The sequence below is a fragment of the Heptranchias perlo genome, chromosome 24 (assembly GCF_035084215.1).
Source record: "Heptranchias perlo isolate sHepPer1 chromosome 24, sHepPer1.hap1, whole genome shotgun sequence".
Classification (NCBI taxonomy): domain Eukaryota; kingdom Metazoa; phylum Chordata; class Chondrichthyes; order Hexanchiformes; family Hexanchidae; genus Heptranchias; species Heptranchias perlo.
In genome coordinates, this window is record NC_090348.1 from 46,439,450 (window position 1) to 46,462,871 (window position 23,422).

General features: G+C 47.9%; 1 non-coding gene across 1 annotated transcript; it reads right to left on the reverse strand.

Moving 5' to 3' along the window:
- Positions 1-7,905: 7,905 nt before the first annotated feature.
- trnap-agg (transfer RNA proline (anticodon AGG)) lies at positions 7,906-7,996 on the reverse strand. The gene is given in 2 exon segments: positions 7,906-7,941; positions 7,961-7,996. It is a non-coding gene; the product is annotated as a tRNA-Pro (tRNA).
- Between the last annotated feature and the right edge of the window lie 15,426 nt (positions 7,997-23,422).

Below are 23,422 nucleotides of genomic sequence, written 5' to 3' on the forward strand. Positions count from 1 at the left end.
CTGTCGGAGGGGCAGTACCGAGGGAGTGCTGCACTGTCGGAGGGTCAGTACCGAGGGAGTGCTGCACTGTCGGAGGGTCAGTACCGAGGGAGTGCTGCACTGTCGGAGGGGCAGTACCGAGGGAGTGCTGCACTGTCGGAGGGTCAGTACCGAGGGAGTGCTGCACTGTCGGAGGGTCAGTACCGAGGGAGAGCTGCACTGTCGGAGGGTCAGTACTGAGGGAGTGCTGCACTGTCGGAGGGTCAGTACTGAGGGAGTGCTGCACTGTCGGAGGTTCAGTACTGAGGGAGCGCTGCACTGTCGGAGGGGCAGTACTGAGAGAGTGCTGCACTGTCGGAGGGTCAGTGCTGAGGGAGCGCTGCACCGTCGGAGGGTCAGTAATGAGGGAGCGCTGCACTGTCGGAGGGTCAGTACTGAGAGAGCGCTGCACTGTCGGAGGGTCAGTACTGAGGGAGCGCTGCACTGTCGGAGGGTCAGTACTGAAGGAGTGCTGCACTGTCGGAGGGGCAGTACTGTGGCAGTGCTGCACTGTCGGAGGGTCAGTACTGAGGGAGTGCTGCACTGTCGGAGGGTCAGTACTGAGGGACTGCTGCACTGTCGGAGGGTCAGTACTGAGGGAGTGCTGCACTGTCGGAGGGTCAGTACTGAGGGAGTGCTGCACTGTCGGAGGGTCAGTACTGAGAGAGCGCTGCACTGTCGGAGGGTCAGTACTGAGGGAGTGCTGCACTGTCGGAGGGTCAGTACTGAGGGAGCGCTGCACTGTCGGAGGGTCAGTACTGAGGGAGCGCTGCACTGTCGGAGGGTCAGTACTGAGGGAGTGCTGCACTGTCGGAGGGTCAGTACTGAGGGAGTGTTGCACTGTTGAAGCTGCAATCCTTCTCATGAGACGTCAAACTGAGGCTCCTTTTCCTGTTTCGATGGTTCAGGCAGATATGAAAAGTCTTGAGGTCCTGACTAACATTCCTCCCACAACTAACACCATCGAAAAGAACAAATTACTGGTTAATCATCTCACTAACAGTTTGTGCCATGTTTGCCTACACAGCAACAATGTTTGCAATTCAAAAGTGTTCCACTGGATGAGAAGCATTTTGCCACTTCCCGAGAGACGTTATAAGATGCTCCATAAATTCATCTTTGTTCTTCCCTTAAGACTTAAGACTGACTGTCCCAGCACTGACTGTGTGAACAGGACTGACTGTCCCAGCACTGACTGTATGAACAGGACTGACTGTCCCAGCACTGACTGTATGAACAGGACTGACTGTCCCAGCACTGACTGTATGAACAGGACTGACTGTCCCAGCACTGACTGTATGAACAGGACTGACTGTCCCAGCACTGACTGTATGAACAGGACTGACTGTCCCAGCACTGACTGTATGAACAGGACTGACTGTCCCAGCACTGACTGTATGAACAGGACTGACTGTCCCAGCACTGACTGTGTGTATAACAGGACTGACTGTCCCAGCACTGACTGTGTGAACAGGACTGAGTGTCCCAGCACTGACTGTATGAACAGGACTGACTGTCCCAGCACTGACTGTATGAACAGGACTGACTGTCCCAGCACTGACTGTATGAACAGGACTGACTGTCCCAGCACTGACTGTGTGTATAACAGGACTGACTGTCCCAGCACTGACTGTGTGAACAGGACTGAGTGTCCCAGCACTGACTGTATGAACAGGACTGACTGTCCCAGCACTGACTGTGTGAACAGGACTGACTGTCCCAGCACTGACTGTATGAACAGGACTGACTGTCCCAGCACTGACTGTATGAACAGGACTGACTGTCCCAGCACTGACTGTATGAACAGGACTGACTGTCCCAGCACTGACTGTATGAACAGAACTGACTGTCCCAGCACTGACTGTACGAACAGGACTGACTGTCCCAGCACTGACTGTGTGAACAGGACTGACTGTCCCAGCACTGACTGTATGAACAGGACTGACTGTCCCAGCACTGACTGTATGAACAGAACTGACTGTCCCAGCACTGACTGTGTGTATAACAGGACTGACTGTCCCAGCACTGACTGTATGAACAGGACTGACTGTCCCAGCACTGACTGTGTGTATAACAGGACTGACTGTCCCAGCACTGACTGTGTGAACAGGACTGACTGTCCCAGCACTGACTGTATGAACAGGACTGACTGTCCCAGCACTGACTGTATGAACAGGACTGACTGTCCCAGCACTGACTGTGTGAACAGGACTGACTGTCCCAGCACTGACTGTGTGTGTAACAGGACTGACTGTCCCAGCACTGACTGTGTGTGTAACAGGACTGACTGTCCCAGCACTGACTGTGTGTGTTTCAGGACTGACTGTCCCAGCACTGACTGTGTGTAACAGGACTGACTGTCCCAGCACTGACTGTGTGTAACAGGACTGACTGTCCCAGCACTGACTGTGTGTGAACAGGACTGACTGTCCCAGCACTGACTGTGTGTGAACAGGACTGACTGTCCCAGCACTGGATGAGGTTGGCTCAGGACAGGAGGGTGAGACAGTTGGAGGAGTAGTGGTGGGGAGTTTAGATGTAGACTGAAATCACTGAGGATGAGAAGTACCTCAGTGCCGAGTGTAAGGGAGGAGGGGGGCCAATGAGGAGGTTGCCATGGTTACTGAAAGGGAAGACAATGAGGATTTTCAATGAGAGGCAGAAGGGGTGGACGAGGCGAAGGTGTGGGAAGGAGTCGGGGGGCGGACACGATGCAATTCGGCTGTAAGAACGCCTCTCAGACAGGGTGGCCGGCACTTGTGGAACTGAGTCCCGGTGAGACTCAGTACATTCAGGAGAAGTGGGGAGTCAAACTGCAGAAAGCCATGATCAGGTCTCAGTCTGTAACAACAACAACCTGCATTTATATAGCGCCTTTAATAGAGTAAAACGTCTCAAGGCGCTTCAAAGGAGCAATTATCAAACAAAATTTGACACCGAGCCACATAAGGAGATATTAGGTCAGGTGACCAAAAGCTCGGTCAAAGAGGTAGGTTTTAAGGAGCGTCTTAAAGGAGGAGAGAGAGGTAGAGAGGTTTAGGGAGGGAATTCCAGAGTTTAGGGCCTGGGCAGCTGAAGGCACGGCCGCCAATGGTGGAGCGATTAAAATCGGGGATGCGCAAGAGGCCAGAATTGGAGGAGTGCAGAGATCTCGGAGGGTTGTAGGGCTGGAGGAGGTTACAGGGATAGGGAGGGGCGAGGCCATGGAGGGATTTCAAAACAAGGATGAGAATTTTAAAATCGAGGCATTGCCGGACTGGGAGCCAATGTAGGTCAACGAGCACAGGGGGTGATGGGTGAACGGGACTTGGTATGAGTTAGGATACGGGCAGCAGAGCTTTGGATGATCTCAAGTTTACAGAGTAACGTATTTCTGATCCTTTTACATGTTCCTTTCCATAGTTTTTACTGTCCACAAGCTGATGATGTGCTTGAAAGTATGTAACATTGCTGGGAATTCTGGAACTGTTTAAAGTTTGTTGCAAACTTGATTCCTGCTTCAATTGCAAGCTGAAAAGTAAGAATTAAATTTTCTTTTCAAAACAGAAAACTCTATTTTTTAAAAATCACGGAGAACAAAATAAAGTGAGAAAATCTGGGATTTGAACCCAGGACCTCTTGGCATTTACAAACACATCTCTACGCAAGAATCATACCCCTAGACCAACAAGCCTTCCACAATATTTCACCAGATGTTTAACTCCTGTCTCTCTGAAAACTGCCACGTCTCTGCATCCTCAGCCTGCACAGAGGAGCTGCAGGGAAAGAGGCTCAGATTACACAGACACCCATCGGCAGCACCAGACTCCTCGGGGATGTAATGACAGGATGTCATTGCCTGTGAGTGGACATTTAGAGAGAAAGACCCTGCATTTATATATAGCACCTCCTAGGACATCCCAAAATGCTGCATATCCACCGCATTATACCTTAAACTGCCATCTCACTGTGAAGAGGGAAGACTCTATTCTCATGAACTCCTTTCACATTCTGTTCACAGCACGGGTTAGATACAGAGTAAAGCTCCCTCTACACTGTCTCCATCAAACACTCCCAGGGCAGGTACAGCACAGGTTAGATACAGAGTAAAGCTCCCTCTACACTGTCCCATCAAACACTCTCAGGGCAGGTACAGGGTTAGATACAGAGTAAAGCTCCCTCTACACTGTCCCATCAAACACTCTCAGGGCAGGTACAGCACGGGTTAGATACAGAGTAAAGCTCCCTCTACACTGTCCCATCAAACACTCTCAGGGCAGATACAGCACAGGTTAGATACAGAGTAAAGCTCCCTCTACACTGTCCCATCAAACACTCCCAGGGCAGGTACAGCACGGGTTAGATACAGAGTAAAGCTCCCTTTACACCGTCCCATCAAACACTCCCAGGGCAGGTACAGCACAGGTTAGATATAGAGTAAAGCTCCCTCTACACCGTCCCATCAAACACTCCCAGGGCAGGTACAGCACGGGTTAGATACAGAGTAAAGCTCCCTCTACACTGTCCCATCAAACACTCCCAGGGCAGGTACAGCACAGGTTAGATACAGAGTAAAGCTCCCTCTACACTGTCCCATCAAACACTCTCAGGGCAGGTACAGGGTTAGATACAGAGTAAAGCTCCCTCTACACTGTCCCATCAAACACTCCCAGGGCAGGTACAGCACAGGTTAGATATAGAGTAAAGCTCCCTTTACACCGTCCCATCAAACACTCCCAGGGCAGGTACAGCACAGGTTAAATATAGAGTAAAGCTCCCTCTACACCGTCCCATCAAACACTCCCAGGGCAGGTCCAGCACGGGTTAGATACAGAGTAAAGCTCCCTCTACACTGTCCCATCAAACACTCTTAGGGCAGGTACAGCACGGGTTAGATGCAGAGTAAAGCTCCCTCTACACTGTCCCAACAAACACTCTCAGGGCAGGTACAGCACAGGTTAGATATAGAGTAAAGCTCCCTCTACACCGTCCCATCAAACACTCCCAGGGCAGGTACAGCACGGGTTAGATACAGAGTAAAGCTCCCTCTACACTGTCCCATCAAACACTCCCAGGGCAGGTACAGCACAGGTTAGATACAGAGTAAAGCTCCCTCTACACTGTCCCATCAAACACTCCCAGGGCAGGTACAGCACAGGTTAGATACAGAGTAAAGCTCCCTCTACACTGTCCCATCAAACACTCCCAGGGCAGGTACAGCACAGGTTAGATACAGAGTAAAGCTCCCTCTACACTGTCCCATCAAACACTCCCAGGGCAGGTACAGGGTTAGATACAGAGTAAAGCTCCCTCTACACTGTGTGTCACTATATAGTTCCAGGCTTTGGCCAGTGGGTGAGTGATATATCTGAAGTCACTCTCCCAACTCTGTCACCATCCTGTATATATATATATAAAAAAAGTTAAATTTAGCAACTACTGTGAACAACACTACAAGCAACAAACGACTTGTACCACAAAATGGCTTCCGCAATAACTTCCTATGAAAGATTTTCTGTTGTAAGGACGGTGGGGAATCGCAGGCTAATGTGTTGACTCCTCTCCTCTTTTTGTCGATAACAAGTGGTGGAAGATGGAAAGTGCACCCAGGTAGTAAAAATAATTCATGTTGATCAGCAAGGCCATCAGCTGCCTAGACTCACAGTCTGTTCCATTTCCAGTTATTATTGAGCTCTGTAACAGGTGTCCCATTAAATGGTCCTGGTAGCAAGACTCTCCGAGCTGTCCTTCATCCTGAAGGCCTGTGAATTCCTTGGGTCACGACTCTGGGATTTGAAGTTATGCTTTTAAAATTTAATTTGATTGTCAGTTTTGATTGCGAAGGTACTTAAAAAAAAATCTCTTTGTATAACTTGCAGGTGAAAGGGAAGGCTAGTACGGGCTGGTGGCCTTTATCCTTCAATAATTTCCCACTTCACTGTTCCACTGTTCCCAGCCAGGGGCCAGTAGGGAACTTCTTAAGGGATCAGTCCCATGTAAAAAATGTTATTACTGAAGAGAACTACTAAGATTTTGGAGCTTTATTGTTTAGGAATAGGTGATATAAATTAAAGGGAAGTAGTATAATCTTTCTAAAACTGTTGTTTTAAATTTTGCTTCCGTTTACTCTTACGTCTAATAAATTTAATTTAGTAGTCTTAGCCAGAGCTAATAGTCTATTGGGTGGTGTTTACCAGCAGTCAGAGAGATCAGGAGTAAACGGTGGCAACTGGTATTATTTTTAGTGCATATTCCAACCGTTAAAAGGTTCATTGTTCACTCAGAGGCAACTATCTTAGATATGTTGTTGCACAAAGTCAAGTATCAGTTCTTAGGAAGACTGTGATTGTTTACGGAAGCTGACTTTTGTGTTCAGTGTCAATAAAATATTCCTGGGGAAAGCCTGATAACTGTGTCCCAGGAAGAGTCAGGGCCTCTGAGGGGAGCACTTGTGGGAGGGAAAGGGGAACAGAAAAAGCTGGAAATTCACAGCAATCATGTCAGCATCTGAAACTGAAGGAATGGGTTAAGCTCGGAGAGTCTTGCTACCAGGACCATTTAATGGGACACCTGTTACAGAGCTCAATAATAACTGGAAATGGAACAGACTGTGAGTCTAGGCAGCTGATGGCCTTGCTGATCAACATGAATTATTTTTACTACCTGAGTGCGCTTTCTGTTAGTCCTATGGGTAAAATAACTCTGTGGTGTGGTACCGAACCTGAGGGTTCCATGTTTGAATGATAGAATCATACAGCACAGAAGGAGGCCATTCAGCCCATCGTGCCTGTGCTGGCTCTTTGAAAGAGCTATCCAGTTAGTCCCACTCTCCTGCTCTTTCCCTATAGCCCTGCAAATTGATTCCTTTCCTGTTATATATCCAATTCCCCTTTTGAAAGTTATTATTGAATCTGCCTCCACCGCCCTTTCAGGCAGCGCATTCCAGATCAAAACAACTCGCTGCGTAAAAAAAATTCTGCTCATTTCCCACTTTTCTTTTGTCAATCACCTTAAATCTGTGTCCTCTGGTCACCGACCCTCCTGCCAGTGGAAACAGTTTCTCCCTATTGTCAGGATCACAATCTGTGCTGAGTTAACTGATCTCAGCTAGGGGAGGAGTTACAGTGCTACATTTGGCCTCAGTGCTCCAGGGCTAAGGGCGAACTGAAAATAAAACTTAGTTACAATCCCAGCTCCCGATTGCTTCCCGGAATCCTCTGCTGGAAAGGATGCGCATATGGGCATTGGACATTTCTATAGTACCTTTCACAACCTCAGGACGTCCCAAATGAAGGACTTCTTGAAGTGTAGTCACTGTTGTAATGTAGGGAATGCGGCAGCCAATTTGCGCACAGCAAGATCCCACAAACAGCAACGTGATAAATAACCAGATAATCTATTTTAGTGATGTTGGTTGAGGGATAAATATTGGGCAGGACACCGGGGGGAGAACTCCCCCTGCTTTTCTTTGAATAATGCTGTGGGATCTTTTACGTCCACCTGAGAGGACAGATGGGGCCCCGGTTTGAAAGACGGCACCTCAGACAGTGCTGCACTCCCTCAATGCTGGCACCGGGGGTGGAGGTTAAGATTCTGTGCTCAAGTCTCTGGAGTGGGACTTGAACTCACAGTCGAACAAGACTGGGCTTGATTGTGATGCCCTCCATGGTTGAATAACTGGCTGACGTTCAACGTCTCAGCTCTCACATGAAAGCTGGCCATTTGGGAAAGGTTCCATAGGGCAGACCTGCACCCCAGCAAGAGTCGGAAGATCCAGGAGGGAAAGGAACAAAAACTGACAAAAAGGGTTAATGCTGAACAAAATAAACCGTAAGGCTCTGGTAGATCAGTAAGAAATTATTTTAAAATGGCAAGTATTTCTTTCAATCGACAGAACCAAAAAAATTAGGGCTCGTCCGGGATTTGAACCCGGGACCTCTCGCAATTTCAAACACTAAATTTCCCCTAAGCGAGAATCATGCCCCTAGACCAACGAGCCCTCCTGCTATAGAATAGGAAGATTTTTAACTTGTCTCTCTCAGAACTGCCACGTCTCTGCTGCTTCAGTCTGCATATGGGAGCTGCAGGGAGAGGGGGCTCGGGTTACACAGACGGCCAGCACACACACACACACACACACACACACAGCTCAGTCAGCTGGGAGACAAGTAACGGAGCCACAGAAGTGCAAACTCTGGTCTGCACTGAGTTGGCTGATATGACCAGCTGCAATTTGGAATCCTACTATTAATCTCACCGCATCAATGCTGGGGGGGAGCGAGGGGGTGGGGGAATCAGCAAAGGTTCCTGTTCCTGATTGCTGTTCAGCTATTTCTGCTGGAAAGTGCATTCATGGAGACTCCAGGATCAGGCCTGGGTGTGATGCCCTCCATGGTCAAATAGCCATCCTCTAAACTCAGTTGTCAGCTGTGGCTCAGTTTGCAACACTCTAATCTCTGACTTAAAAAGTTGTGAGTTCAAGTCCCACTGCAGAGACTTGACAGCATAATTTAGGCTGACACTTCCGATCAGTACTGAGAGAGTGCTGTTTTTCAGATGAGACATTAAAGTCTGTTCTCTTGCATAGATATAAAAGATCCCACAGCATTATTTCAAAGAGAAGCAGCAGAGTTCTCCCCGGTGTCCTGGGCAAAGTTTATTTATTTTATTCGTTCATGGGATGTGGGCGTCGCTGGCGAGGTCGGCATTTATTGCCGATCCCTAATTGCCCTTGAGAAGGTGGTGGTGAGCCGCCTTCTTGAACCGCTGCAGTCCGTGTGGTGAAGGTTCTCCCACAGTGCTGTTAGGAAGGGAGTTCCAGGATTTTGACCCAGCGACGATGAAGGAACGGCGATATATTTCCAAGTCGGGATGGTGTGTGACTTGGAGGGGAACGTGCAGGTGGTGTTGTTCCCATGTGCCTGCTGCTCTTGTCCTTCTAGGTGGTAGAGGTCGCGGGTTTGGGAAGTGCTGTCGAAGAAGCCTTGGCGAGTTGCTGCAGTGCATCCTGTGGATGGTACACACTGCAGCCACAGTGCGCCGGTGGTGAAGGGAGTGAATGTTTAGGGTGGTGGATGGGGTGCCAATCAAGCGGGCTGCTTTGTCCTGGATGGTGTCGAGCTTCTTGAGTGTTGTTGGAGCTGCACTCATCCAGGCAAGTGGAGAGTATTCCATCACACTCCTGACTTGTGCCTTGTAGATGGTGGAGAGGCTTTGGGGAGTCAGGAGGTGAGTCACTCGCCACAGAATACCCAGCCTCTGACCTGCTCTTGTAGCCACAGTATTTATAAGTCTGGTCCAGTTAAGTTTCTGGTCAATGGTGACCCCCAGGATGTTGATGGTGGGGGATTCGGCGATGGTAATGCCGTTGAATGTCAAGGGGAGGTGGTTGGACTCTCTCTTGTTGGAGATGGTCATTGCCTGGCACTTGTCTGGCGCGAATGTTACTTGCCACTTATGAGCCCAAGCCTGGATGTTGTCCAGGTCTTGCTGCATGCGGGCACGGACTGCTTCATTATCTGAGGGGTTGCGAATGGAACTGAACACCGTGCAATCATCAGCGAACATCCCCATTTCTGACCTTATGATGGAGGGAAGGTCATTGATGAAGCAGCTGAAGATGGCTGGGCCTAGGACACTGCCCTGAGGAACTCCTGCAGCAATGCCCCGGGGCTGAGATGATTGGCCTCCAACAACCACTACCATCTTCCTTTGTGCTCGGTATGACTCCAGCCACTGGAGAGTTTTCCCCCTGATTCCCATTGACTTCAATTTTACTCGGGCTCCTTGGTGTCACACTTGGTCCCACAACCAACACCTAAATACAGATGATCTGGTCATTTATCACATTGTTGTTTGTGGGATCTTGCTGTGCGCAAATTGGCTGCTACGTTTCCTACATTACAACTTCTTTGGCTGTAAAGCACTTTGGGACTTCCTGAGGTGCTGAAAGGCTCCATATAAATGCAAGTTCCATCTTCCTTTTCCTAATGGGTGAGGTAAGATCTTTAAAATCATACGATAGAACTTTTCAAACTGTGAATAAAATCACATGAAAGGATCAAAGTTTATCATTGAATCTGTTAAAAATCTGGACTGCACAAATACACAGGTACGCACAGCTATCCTGTACTGTATAAATATACAGACACACACAGCTATCCTCTACTGTATAAAAAGACAGGTACACACAGCTATCCTGTACTGTATAAATACACAGGTACGCACAGCTATCCTGCACTGTATAAATATACAGACACACACAGCTATCCTCTACTGTATAAAAAGACAGGTACACACAGCTATCCTGTACTGTATAACTACACAGGTACACACAGCTATCCTGTACTGTATAAAAAGAGAGGTACACACAGCTATCCTGTACTGTATAAATACACAGGTACACAGTTATCCTGTACTGTATAAATACACAGGTACACAGCTATCCTGTACTGTATAAATACACAGGTACACAGCTATCCTGTACTGTATAAATACACAGGTACATAGCTATCCTGTACTGTATAAAAAGAGAGGTACACACAGCTATCCTTTACTGTATAAATACACAGGTACACAGCTATCCTGTACTGTATAAATACACAGGTACACAGCTATCCTGTGCTGTATAAATACACAGGTACACAACTATCCTGTACTGTATAAATACACAGGTACACAGCTATCCTGTACTGTATAAATACACAGGTACACGCAGCTATCCTGTACTGCATAAATACACAGGTACCCACAGCTATCCTGCACTGTATAAATAGACAGGTACGCACAGCTATCCTGTACTGTATAAGTACACAGGTATGCACAGCTATCCTGTACTGTATAAGTACACAGGTACGGACAGCTATCCTGTACTGTATAAGTACACAGGTACGCACAGCTATCCCGCTGTGTATAAATACACAGGTACGGACAGCTATCCTGTACTGTATAAATACACAGGTACGCACAGCTATCCTGCAGTGTATAAATACACAGGTACGCACAGCTATCCTGTACTGTATAAGTACACAGGTACACACAGCTATCCTGTACTGTATAAATACACAGGTACGCACAGCTATCCTGTACTGTACAAGTACACAGGTACGCACAGCTATCCTGTACTGTATAACTACACAGGTACACACAGCTATCCTGTACTGTATAAAAAGAGAGGTACACACAGCTATCCTTTACTGTATAAATACACAGGTACGCACAGCTATCCTGTAATGTATAAATACACAGGTACGCACAGCTATCCTGTAATGTATAAATACACAGGTACGCACAGCTATCCTGTACTGTATAAATACACAGGTACGCACAGCTATCCTGTACTGTATAAATACACAGGTACGCACAGCTATCCTGTAATGTATAAATACACAGGTACGCACAGCTATCCTGTACTGTATAAATACACAGGTACGCACAGCTATCCTGTACTGTATAAATACACAGGTACGCACAGCTATCCTGCACTGTATAAATATACAGACACACACAGCTATCCTGTACTGTATAAATACACAGGTACACACAGCTATCCTCTACTGCATAAAAAGACAGGTACACACAGCTATCCTGTACTGTATAAATACACAGGTACACACAGCTATCCTGTACTGTATAAGTACACAGGTACGCACAGCTATCCTGTACTGCATAAGTACACAGGTACGCACAGCTATCCCGCTGTGTATAAATACACAGGTACGCACAGCTATCCTGCAGTGTATAAATACACAGGTATGCACAGCTATCCTGTACTGTATAAATACACAGGTACGCACAGCTATCCTGTAATGTATAAATACACAGGTACGCACAGCTATCCTGTAATGTATAAATACACAGGTACGCACAGCTATCCTGTACTGTATAAATACACAGGTACGCACAGCTATCCTGTACTGTATAAATACACAGGTACGCACAGCTATCCTGTAATGTATAAATATACAGGTACGCACAGCTATCCTGTACTGTATAAATACACAGGTACGCACAGCTATCCTGTACTGTATAAATACACAGGTACGCACAGCTATCCTGCACTGTATAAATATACAGACACACACAGCTATCCTGTACTGTATAAATACACAGGTACACACAGCTATCCTCTACTGCATAAAAAGACAGGTACACACAGCTATCCTGTACTGTATAAATACACAGGTACGCACAGCTATCCTGTACTGCATAAGTACACAGGTACGCACAGCTATCCCGCTGTGTATAAATACACAGGTACGCACAGCTATCCTGCAGTGTATAAATACACAGGTACGCACAGCTATCCTGTACTGTATAAATACACAGGTACGCACAGCTATCCTGTAATGTATAAATACACAGGTACGCACAGCTATCCTGTAATGTATAAATACACAGGTACGCACAGCTATCCTGTACTGTATAAATACACAGGTACGCACAGCTATCCTGTACTGTATAAATACACAGGTACGCACAGCTATCCTGTAATGTATAAATACACAGGTACGCACAGCTATCCTGTACTGTATAAATACACAGGTACGCACAGCTATCCTGTACTGTATAAATACACAGGTACGCACAGCTATCCTGCACTGTATAAATATACAGACACACACAGCTATCCTGTACTGTATAAATACACAGGTACACACAGCTATCCTCTACTGCATAAAAAGACAGGTACACACAGCTATCCTGTACTGTATAAATACACAGGTACACACAGCTATCCTGTACTGTATAAGTACACAGGTACGCACAGCTATCCTGTACTGCATAAGTACACAGGTACGCACAGCTATCCCGCTGTGTATAAATACACAGGTACGCACAGCTATCCTGCAGTGTATAAATACACAGGTACGCACAGCTATCCTGTACTGTATAAATATACAGACACACACAGCTATCCTGTACTGTATAAGTACACAGGTACGCAGAGCTATCCTGTACTGTATAAGTACACAGGTACGCACAGCTATCCTGTACTGTGTAACTACACAGGTACACACAGCTATCCTGTACTGTATAAAAAGAGAGGTACACACAGCTATCCTTTACTGTATAAATACACAGGTACGCACAGCTATCCTGTAATGTATAAATACACAGGTACGCACAGCTATCCTGTACTTTATAAATAAACAGGTACGCACAGCTATCCTGTACTGTATAAATACACAGGTATGCACAGCTATCCTGTACTGTATAAATACACAGGTACGCACTGCTATCCTGCAGTGTATAAATACACAGGTATGCACAGCTATCCTGCACTGTATAAATACACAGGTATGCACAGCTATCCTGTACTGTATAAATACACAGGTACGCTATGGAGAATGATAGGTAGGTCTGGCCCAAAAGTTAAAATTCTAAATTGGGGAAAGGCCAATTTTGATGGTATTAGACAGGAACTTTCAGAAGTTGATTGGGAGAGTCTGTTAGCAGGAAAGGGACGTCTGGTAAGTGGGAGGCTTTCAAAAGTGTGTTAACCAGGGTTCAGGGTAAGCACATTCCTTATAAAGTGAAGGGCAAGGCTGGTAGAAGTAGGGAACCTTGGATGACTCGGGAGATTGAGGCCCTAGTCAAAAAGAAGAAGGAGGCATATGACATGCATAGGCAGCTGGGATCAAGTGGATCCCTTGAAGAGTATAGAGATTGCCGGAGTAGAGTTAAGAGAGAAATCAGGAGGGCAAAAAGGGGACATGAGATTGCTTTGGCAGATAAGGCAAAGGAGAATCCAAAGAGCTTCTACAAATACATAAAGGGCAAAAGAGTAACTAGGGAGAGAGTAGGGCCTCTTAAGGATCAACAAGGTCATCTATGTGCGGAACCACAAGAGATGGGTGAGATCCTAAATGAATATTTCACATCGGTATTTACGGTTGAGAAAGGCATGGATGTTAGGGAACTTGGGGAAATAAATAGTGATGTCTTGAGGAGTGTACATATTACAGAGAGGGAGGTGCTGGAAGTCTTAACGCGCATCAAGGTCGATAAATCTCCGGGACCTGATGAAATGTATCCCAGGACGTTATGGGAGGTTAGGGAGGAAATTGCGGGTCCCCGAGCAGAGATATTTGAATCATCGACAGCTACAGGTGAGGTGCCTGAAGATTGGAGGGTAGCAAATGTTGTGCCTTTGTTTAAGAAGGGTGGCAGGGAAAAGCCTGGGAACCACAGACCGGTGAGCCTGACATCTGTAGTGGGTAAGTTGTTAGAGGGTATTCTGAGAGACAGGATCTACAGGCATTTGGAGAGGCAGGGACTGATTAGGAACAGTCAGCATGGTTTTGTGAGTGGAAAATCATGTCTCACGAATTTGATTGAGTTTTTTGAAGGGGTAACCAAGAAGATAGATGAGGGCTGTGCAGTAAACGTGGTCTACATGGACTTCAGCAAAGCCTTTGACAAGGTACCACATGGTAGGTTGTTACATAAGGTTAAATCTCACGGGATCCAAGGTGAGGTAGCCAATTGGATACAAAATTGGATTGATGACAGAAGACAGAGGGTGGTTGTAGAGGGTTGTTTTTCAAACTGGAGGCCTGTGTCCAGCGGTGTGCCTCAGGGATCGGTGCTGGGTCCGCTGTTATTTGTTATTTATATTAATGATTTGGATGAGAATTTAGGAGGCATGGTTAGTAAGTTTGCAGATGACACCAAGATTGGTGGCATTGTGGACAGTGAAGAAGGTTATCTAGGATTGCAACGGGATCTTGATAAATCGGGCCAGTGGGCCGATGAATGGCAGATGGAGTTTAATTTAGATAAATGTGAGGTGATGCATTTTGGTAGATCGAATCGGGCCAGGACCTACTCCGTTAATGGTAGGGCGTTGGGGAGAGTTATAGAACAAAGAGATCTAGGAGTACAGGTTCATAGCTCCTTGAAAGTGGAGTCACAGGTGGATAGGGTGGTGAAGAAGGCATTCAGCATGCTTGGTTTCACTGGTCAGAACATTGAATACAGGAGTTGGGATGTCTTGTTGAAGTTGTACAAGACATTAGTAAGGCCACACTTGGAATACTGTGTACAGTTCTGGTCACCCTATTATAGAAAGGATATTATTAAACTAGAAAGAGTGCAGAAATGATTTACTAGGATGCTACCGGGACTTGATGGTTTGACTTATAGGGAGAGGTTGGATAGACTGAGACTTTTTTCCCTGGAGAGTAGGAGGTTTAGGGGTGATCTTATAGAAGTCTATAAAATAATGAGGGGCATAGATAAGGTAGATAGTCAAAATCTTTTCCCAAAGGTAGGGGAGTCTATAACGAGAGGGCATAGATTTAAGGTGAGAGGGGAGAGATACAAAAGGGTCCAGAGGGGCAATTTTTTCACTCAAAGGGTGGTGAGTGTCTGGAACGAGCTGCCAGAGGCAGTAGTAGAGGCGGGTACAATTTTGTCTTTTAAAAAGCATTTGGACAGTTACATGGGTAAGATGGGTATAGAGGGATATGGGCCAAGTGCAGGCAATTGGGACTAGCTTAGTGGTATAAACTGGGCGACATGGACATGTTGGGCCGAAGGGCCTGTTTCCATGTTGTAAACTTCTATGATTCTATACGCACAGCTATCCTGCAGTGTATAAGTACACAGGTACACACAGCTATCCTGTACTGTATAAGTACACAGGTACACACAGCTATCCTGTACTGTATAAATACACAGACACACACAGCTATCCCGTGCTGCACACACTTCCCTGCACTATATAGGGACAATCAGGGTGGGCTGGTGATGATGAGACTAAGTCTTTCTCGGTGAGATACTGGGGCAGAATCTCTCTCTTTACTGGCTCACTGCGGAGGGTTTGCCTCTGTAACCCGAGCCTCTCTCCCTACAGCTGCTCCGTGCACACTGAGGTTGCAGGGTCCAGGCTGTTCTTGGAGGGAGAATTAAGCTAAACATGTAGTTAAGGTTTCCTTGGTCCAGGGACATGATTCTCACTTAGGGAAGTGTCCGAGGTTGAAACTGCAAGAGTTCCCGGACGGGCCCTGCTTTTCCCTCTCACTGGATGGAAATAAATCTTGATTTTCACTGTTAACTTTTTACTTTACAAAATTTCTTTCCCATCGAAGTCCATTGTCTCCACTCCCACCTTCTCAAATATGTCCAATCTCAAGCAGCCTTGTGTTCCCCCCAGGAGCGTATGTACAGAAAGCCAAGCTTGTCTATCTCTGTTCTTTTCACCCCCACTCCCGCAATTTTCTGCCCTCAACTCCTGACTCCTGTTGGAGTCCAGCTGTGCACTGCTCGGAGTCCAGCTGTGCAGTTGTACAACCCCTCTGAGAACTTACCCAATTGACTATTCTCCATGTGTGCACCTGGACAACAACAACAACTATTACTACTACTACAACAACTACTACTACTACTACTTGCATTTATATAGCGCCTTTAACGTCCCAAGGCGCTTCACAGGAGCGTTACCAAATAAAATTTGACACCAATGGAAATCAGGGATGCGCAAGAGGCCAGAATTGGAGGAGTGCAGAGTTCTCGGAGGGTTGTAGGGTTGGAGGAGGTTACAGAGATAGGGAGGGGCGAGGCCATATTGTCAGGCTATTACATCGAGTTACATTGCGTCTACTTCACTGAAATAGGCCATTCGGCCCGACTGCTCTATGCCGGTGTTTAAGCTCCACATGAGCCTCCTCCCACCTCTCTTCATCTAACCCCATCAGCATAACCTTCTATTCCTTTCTCCTTCATTGCTATTCTACCATGGAAGATATCACGACCATGCCCAATTCGATCGCTGATGTCCACACAAGGTCACTGTCCAGTGGGGGTCAAGGGTGGCTACAGTGGCTGACTGTGCTTCTTTCCAACTCAGTGGCACCGAGGCAAATTGCAATGCCCCAGCTGCTGTCCAACTTGAGATCAGTTAACTCAGCACAGGCCAGAGATCAGACTTAGGACCTCAGGGTCCATATGATTCAGTACCTCAAAACATGGTGAATCTACTCACTGAGCCATCATGAGAACTTCCTGCGGCAAGTCTTTGTAACTGCTACACTAGAATACTCAACGCTGCTATCACATCAGAAAGGAAGCTTGTGGGGACAATTTGAGTCATCCCTCATTGGTGCCACGGTGTGAAACCGGCTCTGTTTATTCCCGTCTCGCTCTGGGTGTTTAGGTGAGACCGGATTTTGGCAAAGATTAAAGCCAGCCCAGTACCACACATGCAGCGTCTCTGTCTGTCACCAAAGGGAAGGAACCAAAACCCACAGTGCAAGGGCACTGACAAAGCTGAAAACAGTAGGAGAGAAGATGAGACAAACCTGGAAGTAAGTAACAAAGGAACAGGACAAGGCCATTCAGCCCCTTGAGCCTGTTCCGTCATTTAATTAGATCATGGCTGATCTGTACTTGTTGTTAAATGATATCAACCGTAGAGCTTTAAAAGCCTGTAGATTGCAGTTTGAGGGGAGACTGAGGGAGGGGAGGAGTCTCACAGTTTGAGGGGAGTCTGATAGAGGGGAGGAGTCCCACAGTTTGAGGGGAGTCTGAGGGAGGGGAGGAGTCCCACAGTTTGTGAGGAGACTGAGGGAGGGGAGGAGTCCCACAGTTTGAGGGGAGTCTGAGGGAGGGGAGGAGTCCCACAGTTTGAGGGGAGTCTGAGGGAGGGGAGGAGTCCCACAGTTTGAGGGGAGTCTGAGGGAGGGGAGGAGTCCCACAGTTTGAGGGGAGTCTGAGGGAGGGGAGGAGTCCCACAGTTTTCAGGTCCTGAGAAAGTCCAGGTGACAGTAGGAGACAGTTTGATTGAGTGTTGATTGTAACACAGTGAAGAAACGGGGTGGAGGAGGGGTGTGTAGTGTTGGAGGAGGGGTGTGTAGTGTTGGAGGGGGGGTGTGTAGTGTTGGAGGGGGGGTGTGTAGTGTTGGAGGGGGGGTGTGTAGTGTTGGAGGAGGGGTGTGTAGTGTTGGAGGGGGGGTGTGTAGTGTTGGAGGAGGGGTGTGTAGTGTTGGAGGAGGGGTGTGTAGTGTTGGAGGGGTGTGTAGTGTTGGAGGGGGGGTGTGTAGTGTTGGAGGAGGGGTGTGTAGTGTTGGAGGAGGGGTGTGTAGTGTTGGAGGGGGGGTGTGTAGTGTTGGAGTAGGGGTGTGTAGTGTTGGAGGAGGGGTGTGTAGTGTTGGAGGGGGGGTGTGTAGTGTTGGAGGAGGGGTGTGTAGTGTTGGAGGGGGGTGTGTAGTGTTGGAGGAGGGGTGTGTAGTGTTGGAGGGGGGGTGTGTAGTGTTGGAGGGGGGGTGTGTAGTGTTGGAGGGGGGGTGTGTAGTGTTGGAGGAGGGGTGTGTAGTGTTGGAGGGGGGGTGTGTAGTGTTGGAGGGGGGGTGTGTAGTGTTGGAGGGGGGGTGTGTAGTGTTGGAGGAGGGGTGTGTAGTGTTGGAGGGGGGGTGTGTAGTGTTGGGGGAGGGGTGTGTAGTGTTGGGGGAGGGGTGTGTAGTGTTGGAGGGGGGGTGTGTAGTGTTGGGGGAGGGGTGTGTAGTGTTGGAGGGGGGGTGTGTAGTGTTGGAGGAGGGGTGTGTAGTGTTGGAGGGGGGGTGTGTAGTGTTGGAGGAGGGGTGTGTAGTGTTGGAGGGGGGGTGTGTAGTGTTGGAGGAGGGGTGTGTAGTGTTGGAGGGGGGGTGTGTAGTGTTGGAGGAGGGGTGTGTAGTGTTGGAGGGGGGGTGTGTAGTGTTGGAGGAGGGGTGTGTAGTGTTGGAGGAGGGGTGTGTAGTGTTGGAGGAGGGGTGTGTAGTGTTGGAGGAGGGGTGTGTAGTGTTGGAGGAGGGGTGTGTAGTGTTGGAGGGGGGGTGTGTAGTGTTGGAGGAGGGGTGTGTAGTGTTGGAGGGGGGGTGTGTAGTGTTGGGGGAGGGGTGTGTAGTGTTGGAGGGGGGGTGTGTAGTGTTGGAGGGGGGGTGTGTAGTGTTGGAGGAGGGGTGTGTAGTGTTGGAGGAGGGGTGTGTAGTGTTGGAGGGGGGTGTGTAGTGTTGGAGGGGGGGTGTGTAGTGTTGGAGGAGGGGTGTGTAGTTTTTTTTTTATTCGTTCACGGGATGTGGGTATCGCTGGCGAGGCCGGCATTTATTGCCCATCCCTAATTGCCCTTGAGAAGGTGGTGGTGAGCCGCCTTCTTGAACCGCTGCAGTCCGTGTGGTGAAGGTTCTCCCACAGTGCTGTTAGGAAGGGAGTTCCAGGATTTTGACCCAGCGACAATGAAGGAACGGCGATATATTTCCAAGTCGGGATGGTGTGTGACTTGGAGGGGAACGTGCAGGTGGTGTTGTTCCCATGCGCCTGCTGCCCTTGTCCTTCTAGGTGGTAGAGGTCGCGGGTTTGAGAGGTGCTGTCGAAGAAGCCTTGGCGAGTTGCTGCAGTGCATCCTGTGGATGGTGCACACTGCAGCCACAGTGCGCCGGTGGTGAAGGGAGTGAATGTTTAGGGTGGTGGATGGGGTGCCAATCAAGCGGGCTGCTTTATCTTGGATGGTGTCGAGCTTCTTGAGTGTTGTTGGAGCTGCACTCATCCAGGCAAGTGGAGAGTATTCCATCACACTCCTGACTTGTGCCTTGTAGATGGTGGAAAGGCTTTGGGGAGTCAGGAGGTGAGTCACTCGCCACAGAATACCCAGCCTCTGACCTGCTCTTGTAGCCACAGTATTTATATGGCTGGTCCAGTTAAGTTTCTGGTCAATGGTGACCCCCAGGATGTTGATGGTGGGGGATTCGGCGATGGTAATGCCGTTGAATGTCAAGGGGAGGTGGTTAGACTCTCTCTTGTTGGAGATGGTCATTGCCTGGCACTTATCTGGCGCGAATGTTACTTGCCACTTATGAGCCCAAGCCTGGATGTTGTCCAGGTCTTGCTGCATGCAGGCTCGGACTGCTTCATTATCTGAGGGGTTGCGAATGGAACTGAACACTGTGCAATCATCAGCGAATATCCCCATTTCTGACCTTATGATGGAGGGAAGGTCATTGATGAAGCAGCTGAAGATGGTTGGGGGAGGGGTGTGTAGTGTGGAGTTTTTGGATTTAGGGATTGAGAGAAGAAAGTTCAGAGGAGGACTGACCAAAATAAGATTGATAGGAGAGAGAGAAAGAGAGAATGGGAAGGAAGAAATGTTGGAACGGAGGGAGGTTTGAGGCTTGAGGTGAGAGAAGGTTGAATGAAAGGGAGATCAGGGGATATAGGAACAGGGTGTTCACATGGGATTAGGACTACTGCCCATGTGGAGGGTAAACATCAGCACAGGCTGGTTGGGTCGTGCGGCCTGTTGTCACTTCAATGTAATGAGGAACCATACTCATGAATGATTACATAGAATTACATAGAATGTACATCACAGAAACAGGCCATTCGGCCCAACTGGTCCATGCCGGTGTTTATGCTCCACACGAGCCTCCTCCCACCTTATTTCATCTCACCCTATCAACATATCCTTCTATTCCTTTCTCCCTCATGTACTTTTCAAGCTTCCCGTTAAATGCACCTCTGCTATTCGCCTCAACCACTCTATGTGGTAGTGAGTTCCACATTCTAATCATTCTCTGAGTAAAGAAGTTTCTCCTGAATTACTTATTGGGTACATTAGTTATTATCTTATATTTATGAGCTCTAGTTTTGGTCTCCCCCACAAGTGGAAATATCTTCTCTATGTCTACCTTATCAAACTCTTTCATAATCTTAAAGACCTCGATCAGGTCACCCCTCAGCCTTCTCTTTTCTAAAGAAATGAGCCCCAGCCTATTCAATCTTTCTGATTGTTGTAACCTCTTAGTTCTGCTTTCATTCTTGTGAATTTTTTTACACTTTCTCCAGTGCCTTTATATCCTTTTTGGAAAATGGAGACTCGAACTGTGCACAGTACTCCAAGTGTAATATAGAGACTGGAACTGGGCTCTCCACAGTACTCCAAGTGTAATATAGAGACTGGAACTGGGCTCTCCACAGTACTCCAGGTGTAATATGGAGACGTGAACTGGGCTCTCCACAGTACTCCAGGTGTAATATGGAGACTGGAACTGGGCTCTCCACAGTACTCCAAGTGTAATATGGAGACTGGAACTGGGCTCTCCACAGTACTCCAGGTGTAATATGGAGACTGGAACTGGGCTCTCCACAGTACTCCAGGTGTAATATGGAGACGTGAACTGGGCTCTCCACAGTACTCCAAGTGTAATATGGAGACTCGAACTGGGCTCTCCACAGTACTCCAAGTGTAATATGGAGACTCGAACTGGGCTCTCCACAGTACTCCAAGTGTCATATGGAGACTCGAACTGGGCTCTCCACAGTACTCCAAGTGTCATATGGAGACTAGAACTGGGATCTCCACAGTACTCCAGGTGTAATATGGAGACTAGAACTGGGCTCTCCACAGTACTCCAAGTGTAATATGGAGACTAGAACTGGGCTCTCCACAGTACTCCAGGTGTAATATGGAGACTAGAACTGGGCTCTCCACAGTACTCCAAGTGTAATATGGAGACTAGAACTGGTCTCTCCACAGTACTCCAGGTGTAATATGGAGACTGGAACTGGGCTCTCCACAGTACTCCAGGTGTAATATGGAGACTGGAACTGGGCTCTCCACAGTACTCCAAGTGTAATATGGAGACTAGAACTAGGCTCTCCACAGTACTCCAAGTGTAATATGGAGACTGGAACTGGGCTCTCCACAGTACTCCAGGTGTAATATGGAGACTAGAACTGGGCTCTCCACACTACTCCAAGTGTAATATGGAGACTAGAACTGGGCTCTCCACAGTACTCCAGGTGTAATATGGAGACTAGAACTGGGCTCTCCACAGTACTCCAAGTGTAATATGGAGACTAGAACTGGGCTCTCCACAGTACTCCAGGTGTAATATGGAGACTGGAACTGGGCTCTCCACAGTACTCCAAGTGTAATATGGAGACTAGAACTGGGCTCTCCACACTACTCCAAGTGTAATATGGAGACTAGAACTGGGCTCTCCACAGTACTCCAGGTGCAATATGGAGACTGGAACTGGGCTCTCCACAGTACTCCAAGTGTAATATGGAGACTAGAACTGGGCTCTCCACAGTACTCCAAGTGTAATATGGAGACTAGAACTGGGCTCTCCACACTACTCCAAGTGTAATATGGAGACTAGAACTGGGCTCTCCACAGTACTCCAAGTGTAATATGGAGACTAGAACTGGGCTCTCCACAGTACTCCAAGTGTAATATGGAGACTAGAACTGGGCTCTCCACAGTACTCCAGGTGTTATATGGAGACTAGAACTGGGCTCTCCACAGTACTCCAAGTGTAATATGGAGACTAGAACTGGGCTCTCCACAGTACTCCAAGTGTAATATGGAGACTAGAACTGGGCTCTCCACAGTACTCCAAGTGTCATATGGAGACTAGAACTGGGCTCTCCACAGTACTCCAGGTGTCATATGGAGACTAGAACTGGGCTCTCCACAGTACTCCAAGTGTCATATGGAGACTAGAACTGGGCTCTCCACAGTACTCCAAGTGTAATATGGAGACTAGAACTGGGCTCTCCACAGTACTCCAAGTGTCATATGGAGACTAGAACTGGGCTCTCCACAGTACTCCAAGTGTCATATGGAGACTAGACCTGGGCTCTCCACAGTACTCCAGGTGTAATATGGAGACTAGAACTGGGCTCTCCACAGTACTCCAAGTGTAATATGGAGACTAGAACTGGGCTCTCCACAGTACTCCAAGTGTAATATGGAGACTAGAACTGGGCTCTCCACAGTACTCCAAGTGTAATATGGAGACTAGACCTGGGCTCTCCACAGTACTCCAGGTGTAATATGGAGACTAGAACTGGGCTCTCCACAGTACTCCAAGTGTAATATGGAGACTAGACCTGGGCTCTCCACAGTACTCCAAGTGTAATATGGAGACTAGAACTGGGCTCTCCACAGTACTCCAAGTGTAATATGGAGACTAGACCTGGGCTCTCCACAGTACTCCAAGTGTAATATGGAGACTAGAACTGGGCTCTCCACAGTACTCCAAGTGTAATATGGAGACTCGAACTGGGCTCTCCACAGTACTCCAAGTGTAATATGGAGACTAGAACTGGGCTCTCCACAGTACTCCAGGTGTAATATGGAGACTGGAACTGGGCTCTCCACAGTACTCCAAGTGTAATATGGAGACTAGAACTGGGCTCTCCACAGTACTCCAAGTGTAATATGGAGACTCGAACTGGGCTCTCCACACTACTCCAAGTGTAATATGGAGACTAGAACTGGGCTCTCCACAGTACTCCAGGTGTAATATGGAGACTGGAACTGGGCTCTCCACAGTACTCCAAGTGTAATATGGAGACTCGAACTGGGCTCTCCACAGTACTCCAAGTGTAATATGGAGACTAGACCTGGGCTCTCCACAGTACTCCAGGTGTAATATGGAGACTA